Source organism: Dermacentor variabilis, chromosome 6, assembly GCF_050947875.1.
Source record: "Dermacentor variabilis isolate Ectoservices chromosome 6, ASM5094787v1, whole genome shotgun sequence".
NCBI lineage: Eukaryota > Metazoa > Arthropoda > Arachnida > Ixodida > Ixodidae > Dermacentor > Dermacentor variabilis.
Window position 1 is genome coordinate 85354474 of NC_134573.1, and position 12513 is coordinate 85366986.

General features: G+C 45.3%; 2 non-coding genes across 2 annotated transcripts; one reads left to right on the plus strand and one right to left on the minus strand.

Moving 5' to 3' along the window:
- Positions 1-6336: 6336 nt before the first annotated feature.
- LOC142586452 (U1 spliceosomal RNA) lies at positions 6337-6498 on the minus strand. The gene has a single exon (XR_012829224.1). It is a non-coding gene; the product is annotated as a U1 spliceosomal RNA (small nuclear RNA).
- A 2302-nt stretch (positions 6499-8800) lies between these two features.
- Positions 8801-8961, plus strand: LOC142586475 (U1 spliceosomal RNA). The gene has a single exon (XR_012829238.1). It is a non-coding gene; the product is annotated as a U1 spliceosomal RNA (small nuclear RNA).
- The last annotated feature ends 3552 nt before the right edge of the window (positions 8962-12513 follow it).

The window sequence follows — 12513 nt, forward strand, 5'->3', positions numbered from 1 at the left end:
AGGTGGTTCAGATTTCCGGAGTACCCCACTACGGCGTGCCTCAGAATCAGAGAGTGGTTTCGGCACGTAAAATCCCATAATTTATTTAATTTTAATCATGGAGAGGGAGAGAGTGGCCCAGGTAATATATTGTTCTATACGATAGAGACGGTACAGTGGACGTTGCTCGAAACGCGGTCCTACGCTAGCACAGGACATTTTTAGTACCATGATGAAGGTGCTGCCGCTGCTTCCCTCTCTACTCCTGTGAACTGAAAGTACCAATAACAAATGTTGCTGCTTCACCCTCAGGCCACACGAAGCATAAAAGCAGAATTACGAGACCGCCAAAATGGCGGAGTGGACACCGGCTAAAGCACTCCGAAGGAAGCTGCGAAGTGCGCAAGGAATCAGCAACTGCCCGGCTCTCAAAATGGTCCCGAAGTCGTGGGTGATAGCATTTCTGGGCTTTCCAATTCGGATTTTAGCAATTTGAAAGAATCAATCAAATTCTGTCGGAGCACCCTTTTTGAAGCACCCGAACAAGTTGACTTCCCCTGGAGCGCTCCAAAAGGAACATGCGAGAACATACGAACTTTCTGTAGGCTTTGAATAATAACGCACGTTATATACAGTCGTTCTTGACGCAACTGCAGTAAATTATCATTTGCTAAAAGATCGCCGAGCTGTTCTTCCACCTAACTCAAAAATGTGGACAGTCGCCAAATAGTACATTTCTCGTTAAACGCACCACAAGTTTGATAAAACTAATGAAAAATTCGCTAAAATAGCAACATTGGTCGCTACCACTGAGTATAGTGTTAGGTTCTTCCCGATTAGGCTTGACAAATCTCAGCGAGCGCTGAAAAGGAAACGTAAAATTTAGAAAACAATGTACGGTGGAAAAGGAAAAAGAAAGCACGGCACTTTAGTATTTGCAGCCCTTTGCTATGAACAGCGCGATTGTGGCGCCATGGAGCAGCGCCCCACAAAACCCAAGAACCTTTTCGTCGAGACTAAAGGAAATCACCGTTCATTGTATATATAGTCGCAGCACACACAAAACGGGCATGCAAGACATCACGGTTTTGTATTATTTCCACGCATGGCGTGTTTCCTTGGGTTACATTTATCGTCAGGCAAGGTAACGTACTGTCGCAGCTTCTGACTCTTCTAACGTACGAGAAGTGCGCCGTGTTTTTGATTACATTGACACATGTTGATAAGCCTGGACGTAACGCTCCATAAGGCTTCAGGCTCCAGAATGCAGCGTAAAGCTGCCAAAAAGGAAATTCGCGATATATTGGCGTTATCTGATTCCCTCAGCATTCCCCTTTTTGACACTTTTCCAATGACTCTTGCTAAACGGCGATCCAGTATCGTTTTCTAAGTTAGGAAGAGTAAACCGTACTAATTGCTCCTCTAATGGTGGGCATAAATCAGGAGAATGAATGCATCCTTCATTTTCTTTTTTATGTGTCTTTAGCATTTTAGCATAATGAAAAGGATGCCAGACAGCGATTGCGTTTGTTTCACATACTTTCGCTTGCACGAAGCGGCACAACAAGAACGCTATTCAATTGCAAATATGCTATGAGTCCTCCAACGGGAACGAATTTGCAGAGGCAGTGAGGGAAAGAAAATCCTATGCCACTTTTAATAGAAATAAACAGAATACGCTGCAGAATGGCAGCCGTTTCATGTAGATGACGAAATCGCAGTCATCGGGGTTGCGAGTGAATGCATGAATTTCGCGGTCTAGAATAGACAGTTATCAGAGGGAAGAAAAATAAACATGCCAAGACTTTTCGGCCGTCTGCTTCGGTTTCCCGAGAAATATCATGCTTTAAAACAACTGGAGAACGACACGACCAGCTGCCTCCAATAATAAGGGATCGAGTTTGGAGGCGTTGCGGTCGTTTCTTCTTGTTAGTTCCATTTTACCTGCTTCATTCAACAAAGGTCTGTTCCTCTTTCAAAAATGCATTGCATCGAAGTACAACCTTTCTTGCAAGCTTGCACGATGCGGCGCCACTTGGTGTGCTCTGATGCCGCACTATATCAAACTTCGAGTGCTCGGGAATTCCCCACATAAGTAATGGTATTGAAAAATCAGTTCTACATAGAAATAGGCCTCAGCGCGCCTGCGTTTTCTGCTTAGCTCACATCTGGCGTTTGGTCCTTCTGGTGCACCAAACGCATTTGAATTGTCAAGTAGAGCATGCCGCATTATATGGGACGCATAAGAACGAACGAGATCGTGCCTAATATTCTAAAAGCTCAAAGCTGCAGCGGTGCCAAATTGCTCGCGACGTATAAGAGCGTGCGCAACCTCATGGCGTCAATTTCAACACAAGCGCCTACAGATACTTTTTTTTTTTGCTCGATTGATATGCTCCTCAAATTCAGCGGTTTGTGGAGATTTTATGGATGGACGTCATGCATGTCGTTTCGCGTTGTACGTAGAAAAAGCAAACTGACTGCGACCATAGTACTATAATGGTACTTTTTGTTGGCCCAGTTAGTACGGCTTCATCGTATAAGTGGCAAGACAGAGTTGTACAATATATTTGCGTGCTGCATGTGGCTTTGTTTTTATGTGGGTTAGTTGCCCATATCCATATCTTTCAATGAACTAATACATGTAGAGACGATATGTATGTTCTATACCTCTATGCCGTCTAAGACGAAACGTCCATCGGTTTGGTAGCGCTAGCAAACGGGACTGCATCGCCTGCTCGTCTGTCACTGATAGTGAACAGGAGATGGCAATTGATGGATAAGTAATTCGAATACGTATGACGTTTAAAGTGTCAGATTCCGCAGTCAAAGATGGGATCGAGCACACCAACAGCCCTTGCCGTGGGTGCCATGTCGGGAGAGGCTAATTCGACGCCAAACGCTTCCTTCGGTAATGTGCAGGTAATGAATCACTTATGGCGCTATCATGACGTATGCAGATAGATAGATAGATAGATAGATAGATAGATAGATAGATAGATAGATAGATAGATAGATAGATAGATAGATAGATAGATAGATAGATAGATAGATAGATAGATAGATAGATAGATAGATAGATAGATAGATAGATAGATAGATAGATAGATAGATAGATAGATAGATAGATACTGCATGTAATGGTGTATGTAGATGACGCTAGCACATTTTTTACAGGTGAAGACTCGATCATGAAAAGGTAGCAAATCGATGGCTAATCGAATTGTCAAGCTAGTTAGATTTAAATAAATTTGAAATGAATGTTAAGAAAACTAATTATATCATTTTCAAAATTCGTAACAAGCCTGATGATTATAATGTTGGTGTTAAATTTATAAACTTTGCTATTGAATGTATAAGTCCTTAAAAATTTTGAGGCGCTCATAAAGAACCTGCCTGGAAGTTTGCGTTGGGTGATATAAATAATACACATTATTGGAAATTTGCTGCGGAAATAGTTAGAACTTCACTTATATTATGCCCTGGTTCATTCTCGTCTTCGTTTCTGTCTGCTTATCTGGTGTGCTACTGCTAAGAGATATTTGGGCAGGTTAATAATAATATAAGAAACAGTCGTGCGCTGCATGGGAAATCTAAAACGAAACCAAGCACCATTCTTTTCTAAGCTTAATATAAGGTAACATTATCTCACATTTTTTCAACCAATTGGACCAATTAATAAACGCTAATATATCTACATCTATACATCTATATCTAAAAATCCTCGTAGTTTCGGTGCTGTCGACTTACAGATTTGACGTGTAAAATTTGTAATACGTGAAATCACCCTTGTTTTGGCTCACATATATAACAGGGGTTTTCCGCAGGCGTATTCCCAGAGAAATTATGGATTGCGAATGTCCCCTTATGAGAATGGTGATAAACGTTAAAAATGATTGCCTGATATCTATCATTCTTTTGTTTTCTAAAGGTCTCGAAAATATTTTCCTTAAACAAGCTTATTCCTTTTGTTATAAATAAAAGAGAAATAAAAGTGCAGAATACGGCTTTCTTAAAGGAGTGTTCGTCAATTAGCCCTTTTAAATCAAAAAGAACCTCTTGAAGAACTTCGAACATGGGCTTCCCAAGCTAGGATTTGCGGCGCTATAGAGACGCTGCTGAGTAGCACCGTTTGCGGGAGCACGTGAAAAAGTAGTCGCACAGTGCGGTCATGTAGGCGTGTTGTGCACGAGAGTAAGGGCTGCTAGATTGTGTCTACCGCGCATTCTTCCCACACAAGCCTGCCGTTCAGTACCAGAACCACTTCGAAAACACAAAGGGCCGACATTCGCCCATGAAATCCTGCATGTTTCAGGGTCGGTGGTACAAAAAAGAAGGAGAAAGAAATAGGGGGACTAACATGCGCCACTGCTTTTGTTCGCAGAGTCAAATAAGTCGCCCTTGCTCTCTTTCGCATGCCAATTCATTTACCCTCTCCGCACCCAAAATTTTTATCTCTCTGGCGCAGTCACTTGAGGGGCTATTCGTTGTAACTTCAGCACATAATTAAAATGGATGCTGCCACTGCTGAGCGTCGGCAGCTACAGCAGCAGCTTCGCGCAGGTGCAGCGAGTGAATGCGATGTCACTGCGGGTTAAAAGCGGGAAGGAAGAAAGGTGCAAAAGATTCATAGTCTGAAAAAATGTGAAGAAACTGGCATGTAATGCCGCCTCGAAAGCACAAAGAAGTATTCATCACTGCCTCGTCTGACACCATGACTGTGTCGTCCCTGAGGTGCCGAAACCTACGATGAATTTATAGCCCTGTCGATTGAGCACTTTAAAACGCTGTCGAGTTCAGTCAAGATCGGCTGCTTCTACACGGGCACTTTCCACCGCTAGTTTCGACGATCTACGATCGCAATTGCAGCTTGTCGTCTGCCTCGTAACGCTGCATGAGCTCACCCAACTCGATCAGGATTGTCGGATCGCGCAACGGATACCATTCTTAGATCACGACCGAAAATTATAATCCATCGCGTGTCTGATTGCAGTCGAATGTGCCGGCATAATTGCACCGGTTACAAGGAACGCCCGGAAGCTAAGGCAGCTCAAACCGCCGCTGCGCTCCTCTTGAAACGCAACTCACAGACTCAATGCGGCACACCGTACGATACACATTCTTTATAAAAATGGGCTGCCTAATCACACGCCTGTGTTAGCGCACTCAGCTGCTTGCAACTTGCTACTACAGAAATGTTACCGATCAAGCCCGCGTTGTCAAACAAACAAGAAAAAGCACAATGTTCGTTGCATGTCCAATTAAACCGACGCTCAGTACTTTACTAACAGCACGTCTTAGTACCACCGAAGCCGTGTTCTCCTCGCCACGAACTGAGCTAGAAGAGGAAGGAAGAACTGTCATGACTGAGCTAGAAGTGGAAGCAACAAGGCCACCGCGGATAATAATAGCAAGCATTATGTAAAATGGCAAACTTTCGCATTCCCACTTAAAAATCCTGCCTACATGTAACGAAAACGCGGCGTCACAGCGACGCAATTCGCACGACGGTGAACATTGGATCCTTGGCGCCGAAAAAGTTGACGTGTGAATATTGTTCACACAACGTGCGAATCGCCTCCCCGTTTCCGGAAATTTGAGCGGAACAATTTCGATACAACCTTAACACCCTGTTTCATTTCCGGCTTCAAGCGCATTCGAAGTCATTATTCGAATTGCACACTTGAAGTAACCCATCGTTAGAAAGCGATTACAGAGCAGGGTGACGTCTCACTTTTAGGTAATTGCGGCATTCGTGCAGTCGCTTTCACTCGAACCTTGCATGGTTGCGCGGTCACGAAGCACTGAGAGGCGGACGCCCGGCAAGCACCGGCTGCCCACCTCTGTTGCTTATGCTGTTGCTGCTGCAAGCCGGCAGACATGATGTCACGGCGGTTGGCGCCCGCCCCGTGCTCGCAATCGTCCAAAATACACAGCCATCCGTTCACAAATATGTGAAAGACACACTGCGTATCGCAACAGTGATGTCTTCCTAGTTTAAAAAAAAATAAATTATAGGGTTTTACGGGCCAAAACCACTTTTTGATTATGAGGCACGCCGTAGTGAGGGACTCCGGAAACTTTCACCACCTGGGGTTCTTTGACGTGCACGTAAATCTAAGCACACGGGTGTTCTCGCATTTCGCCCCCATCGAAATGCGGCCGCCACGGCCGGGATTCGATCCCGCGACCTTGCGCTCAGCAGCCCAACACCATAGCCACTGAGCAACCACAGCGGGCATCTTCAGTGTTCAATTGCAATGCTTCCTTCATTTTGTCGTAGTTTTGTTCCGCAGTGAAAACATGGCGACCACTCGAAGGCAGGAAGCACGAGTTCTCATTTTGGATTTTAATGTGGAGGGGCCGGCGCGCACGCCGAGCCCCGCTACCAAAAATTGCATGCCCCATCTGCCCCGGTTTGGGGTAGTGGCGTGCTTCAGCCAACCGCAGTGCAATGGTTAGCCTCGGCACGGAGCCCCGACCTCAATGATCATCAGGAACCCGGCACCAGGTAAGTATGAAGCGTGATCCAGGTGGACGACTGCTTACTTCAAGAGGCCCTATACATTGCGCTGGCTGCGAGGAGTGCATCGCGTTTTACAGTAAACGCTATAATTTATTACAGTGACATACAAAGCGGCTTTTGCGACAAAGAAACTTGTAGCTAATAACCTATTATCCTACTTTTAGCATTTTGAATATTTATGGACACTTTTTTTCGCAAACATGACGCGGAAATCAAGATTAAAGGGTCGAACAGCAGCGCGTGTTAATTTGCGGTAGTTGCAGGTTATCTTTGTCCTGTTCCACATGTAGTATATAAATAAAAAATGGTGGCGTTTTACGTACCAAAACCATAATCTGATTGTGAGGCTCGCCGTGGTGGGGGACTCGGGAAAATTTCGTCCACGGGGGTTCTTTGAGGTGCACCTAAATCGAACTGCGCGGGTGTTTTTCACATTTCACGCCTATCAAAATGCGGCCGCCGTGGCCGGGATTCGATCCCGCGACCTCGTGCTTAGCAGCCAAACACCACCGCCAATAAGCTACCATAGCGGGCGCATGAATAATAATAACAATAATAATAATTTTTACCCATGTCTGGGGCATCAAGCGATGTCGTAATATGTATAATGGCAGTGGCATGCTGAAGCTCGGCCCTTGTAATCGCCTGCTGCCTCTGTCAAGTTGGGTATTGTGACTAACTCGATGTTTAAGTTAGAGATCCCTTGTCGTTAATTGGTCGTCCAACTTCAGCCTGGGCCCCAGAATCGCGTCGCTGGAAAGAGCATGTGCTCTCTCATTCTCCTTTATGCCAATGTGGCTTGGAACCCAATGCAGGAATGTATTTCTATACAGTGCTTGTCTTTGTCTGCTATCAGCACATCGTGGGCCTTCCGAAGTATGCCCTCTGTTATGTACGCCCGACACGCCACTTGGCTGTCCGTTCTTATCGGTATGTCGACGGCCTTCTGTCTAAAGTGATGCTAAGTCCTAGCTCGCGCCTATTGTATCCAGCTTGTCATCCTTTACTGCATTTGAGATTCATCTCGTATGACTAGGTTCATATCGTATAACTACGTTCAAGCCACGTTGCACCCCAGCCAGTTTCTTTTTTTTTTTTTTTGCATAGCGAAACATCTGTGACACGTCGAACAACATTGCATAGATCGTGGTTATCTGGAGCGTTTCACGGGTGCCAGTGGCATAATACGTAGTGGAGCCGCTGTGAAAACAACGCTGCTTGCGTCGGTCAGCAAGCCTGATTGTGGGAGCCCTGTAGGCATATTCGTAGTTTTTACAGGAGTTTGAGCCCACATATTTGCAGTGGTTTAATTTACAAACTAGAAATATAGAAACTTATAGGACTTGTTTTATTTCGATAGCAATTATATAGACACTCCAGGCCCATTGCGGCCGTCGGCGAAGCCGCGACTGGGGTGGCGCGTTCTACTCTGGTTGGTCCGAGCGACCGCGCCCGCCCGCTGCATCTCGAACGCCTTCTGCGACGGGGGCAGAGTCAAGCTCGCGCTGTGTTTCCGCGGTCATCAACAGTTCCCGCGAGTTTACGCGATCATCGAGTGAGATGTGTTCACGTTCGCTTGTGCACGCGTGACAACGTGCTGGTTAATTTAGTTAGCATGCCAATGTTTACGGCATGACACGGGCGAAACAACGACTATCCTTAATCGTATAGCTGTCGACTAATTTGCTACCGTAATAGCTGCTTTGCCTTTCCGGAAAAAACTGTGACCTTTTTAGAACTGAAATCTCATCCTAATAACAGACGCTAATTTCGTCCTATAGCCAAAATACGTCAAGAAGTACTGTATGGTTTCCCACTAGACAGAATTTGGGACGCCCTGACTTTAATTTATACTTTAGCGATATTTTGTTTCTGCTGGTGAGCAGGAGGAACTTGTAATTTACACAGATGGCACAATGTGTTGGTCAAATCACATTCTTACCCTTATTTAATGACAAATCCAAATACATTATTGCGTAGCCTCGCATATACGTGCACAGGAAACTGCTTAAAGAGGAATTTCCTCAAAACAAAGCCTGTAATATTTCGCATCAACAGTACTGGTCTTTTGTCAAATCAAAACCTATCGTTCAACCATATGTGTGCATACAATTTCAAAAATGCGAAAAGTAGGATTATAGGTTACTAGCTGCGAGGCTTTTCTTTAGTATAGGTGCCTTGCATCTTTCTGTAATTTATTATAGCGTTTAATATAAGAGGTGATGCACACCTCGCAACCAGTGCAAACGTATAGGGCCTCTTGAATTAAGTTGTCGTCCCGATGTATTACAACTCATACTTACCTGGTGCCGAGTTCCTGATGATCACTCAGGTCGGGGCTCCGTGCCGAGGCTAACCATTGCACTGCGGTGGGCTGAAGCATGCCACTACCCCAAACCGGGGCAGATGGGGCATGCAATTTTTGGTAGTGAGAACTCGTGCTTCCTGCCTTCGAGTGGTCGCCATGCAATTACTTCGGAACCAAAGTGCGACAAAATGAAGGAAGCATCGAAATTCGACTCGGAAGACGTTACTGCTCTGATACGCAGTTCATTTCACATGTTTCAATGGATGGCTGCGTTTTTTGGACGATTGCGAGCGCGCGGCGTCTGCCGGCCGGTACGCGCGGGGATGTGCGGCAACCGAAATGTAGTCCTAACCCATTTACGGCGTCCATATATATATATATATATATATATATATATATATATATATATATATATATATATATATATATATATATATATGTATATATATATATATATATATCCTAAACATGTTAGCACTACATTTTACAAGCACATTACAACAATGGGGCAAGCACCTGAACTACGTAGCGATACACTTCACCTACTTTGGTCAAATAAATAACTTGTAAATAATTTAACACGTTTTGAGGGTTTACGGCGATTCCTCACAACAGCAATCAATCCGCCACCCCCACTGCGTCATGCTCAAACTGTGACGGTGGCAACTAGGTCACGAGTGATGCTGTGCGGACTTTCGAGCATACCTCTAGAAAGGCGGAGCCTGCTGCAAGCCAGGATGGCGCATGCTTGTGCTGCGCGCAGCAGTGTTGCCAAGGATAACTGTGTGCGCACGTGTGTGTGTGTGTGTGTGTGTGTGTGTGTGTGTTTGTGTGTGTGTCTGTGTGTGTGTGTGTTTGTGTGTGTGTGTGGGCTTTAGGGCCGATTGCTACTCTTGGCAATTTTGTGGAAAGTAAGACAGTTAGTCTTACTGTAATGGTACAATTGATAATAACATTTGGTTTCTACACCAATAGAAAAATAAATTGGAAACATTAATAAGAAAAGCCGTCAAGGCTGCGCTTGATCTGCCTGTGTAAAACGATATGTTGGGGGGATATGTTGTTACGACTGGGCTTGCATAAAACTTTAGATAAAATTGCCGAGGCCCAGCGTACGGCACAGAGCGAGTGGTTTCTAGGTACACCAGCAGGTAGGTATATTTTAGAGTCAATTGAATAATCGGTGGCTGTGTCCCACGATGGGGCGCCCCTACACGAGTTGAACGTGAAGCTTAGGGCCAATATCATGGTTCATCCGTTTCCGCGGAATGTGCACCCCCTGCACAATGTAGGGAGTCGGATCGCGAGAGCTAGGGCTTCGTTCCGATAGGCAAAGGATCAGGAGGAGAAGTCTGCATTTGTTGACTCCACATGGAATAATAAGGAAGGTGCTTATTCAGTGGTGATGGTAGATGGAAAAGGGAGTGTTAGAAATGACTCTTCCATTTCTACCAAAGATTCGGGGGTCGCCGAGCAGGTGGTTATTGCTCTAGCACTAATTGATTCAAGACGAGTTTTGCTGTTTAGTGACTCGCGATCTGCGATTAAAGCCTTCTCGAGAGGACTTGTTAAGCAACCGGCTAACAGACTACTGCAGGGTAGGGGTATTACTTCGCATACAGTTACTTGGTTCCCGGCGCACATGGGGACAGTGGGGGGGAGCCCCGCGTAACCTCAACGAGGTGGCGCACAGGGAGGCACGAGGATTAGTGTGCCGTGAACTCCCTGAAGGGGCTGGATCTCCCGGTCCAGATTTCAGGGAGCAACTGTTAACCTACATCGAGATCACCAAGAACTATTACTTAGGGCGCAGGGCATTGCCCCTGCCATATTTTAAATTAAATAGGCCTCAGAGGGTTACATTAAAGCTTCTGCAGACACGAAAGTACCCTAACTCGGTGATCATGAATCAAATTAACCAGGAGTGCGGGGTTTCAGTCTATTGTAGTAAGTGTGGGGGTTTGCTCGATTTAGAACACATGCTTTAGCGCTACTTGGCGTTGGCCGGTAATGGTTCTCGAGGTGAACAGTGGTGGCAGCTGATGCTGCACAGTGAAGTGCTGGCGGATGAACTCAAGGCTGTCCAGAGGGCCCGTGTGATGGCAGATGGGCTCGTCCTCTCTGTCCCTACGTAGGAGCGGTACGCATCAGTTCCAGACTGATCCCTCAGGACATAAAGTTCTTCATACCATACACCAATAGCTGCCGCTTGCACTCATTCTTGGTGAAGGCCACTCACGAACGCTACCCAGAAGCTATGTCGCTTCGCGCTTCATTTGCATTGCTTTTTATATAGAAATCTAGCTTGGGGTACCATATTTCGGTGTAATTTGTAATTAATACACAAGAGAAGATAATGCGCGTTATCGCTATTGCATGTTGAGTGATCCATACTGAGAACATGTTTAAGAAATGTAACTTACGTAAAGCTCTGTACCATCTACAAACGCATACGCGCACATTTACGTCCCCGCTACCTTTCTGTTTCCCGTTAGCATGGCGATATCGCGATTTTTCGAAATCGCGACATTAACGGGAACTACATCACTTAATAAGACACGTAAATTGTAAGTAGGGAAGGGTTCACGGTTTAAAGCTGATAGGGCTGTAAATTTCAAGTAAGGTTCTTGCAAAGGCTACGGAATTAGTACGATCTAAAACTATCCGAATTTATTTCGTTAACTTATTCGGCCCTTAACCCGTTAGCTTGTGTCGTGAAGCTCAGGTGTGAAGTTTTTTCTATTATTGTTGCTATAACTGTTTCTTGTCGAAAATGTCTTTTTTTCTATTATTCTTTCCAACTGTGAACTATTTTCAATAGTTCTGTATCTGTTCTTTTGTATATTGAGTAAAATTTCGTGACACCATGTAGCCAAATATATTAAGGGGGGGAGGGGGGGATAGGACGCTGCAGCCAGGACTGTGCGGCTTCTTCAGCGAAGCTCTTGGCCTCTAGTTGGTCGGCCCTTTTCGCTTCCGCTTGCGCCGATCACGAAGACGGCCAGAACAAGCGGAAAGCGCACATTGTGCTGTTTCTATAAGAGGCATCACATTACGTCATTAGGTGACATCCTAACCTGACGAAGACGTCATCTTTTGAAGTCACATTTCACGTGACGCGTCTTCAAATTACGTCATCAGGCAATATCGTCACATGATGATGCCGTTATTCTCGCATATTCCAATTATAACCCGAAGGTATCACGTTTGCAGCTCGTGTGTAAGTCGCACTTTACGACTCTTGTTATGCAGTTTACTTTGGGAAATTCATGTAGTTGAGCAAAGCACTTGCGCTTGGCGGAGGGCCTAGGAGAATGAGGATGTATGTTACACTTCCGCACACGTGCGTGCATGTGTGAAGTGCGTGTGCGCACAATGTATCTGTACTTGAAGCGTGAGAGTTCTGCCTGTTGCATCTGTCGTACAACGTGTGCTGTACATGACCACAATCGACCTTATGGCAAACATTGTCCAAAAACCGCCCCTCCACCTAGCAGCCGCAAACACTCATATGCACCACAAGCCGCAGCTACAAAATGGCTTCGCCCACGAGTCTCCGCGTAACAGAAATAAGTTCTCCCGTATATAGCTTATGTGTAAGTCGTACTTTACGAATTCTCTTACGCAATTTAATTTCAGGACAAGTAAGGCTGGTTCCACGCAGAGGAAGCTGTCAAAACAGCGAAGCTGGTGGTCATTT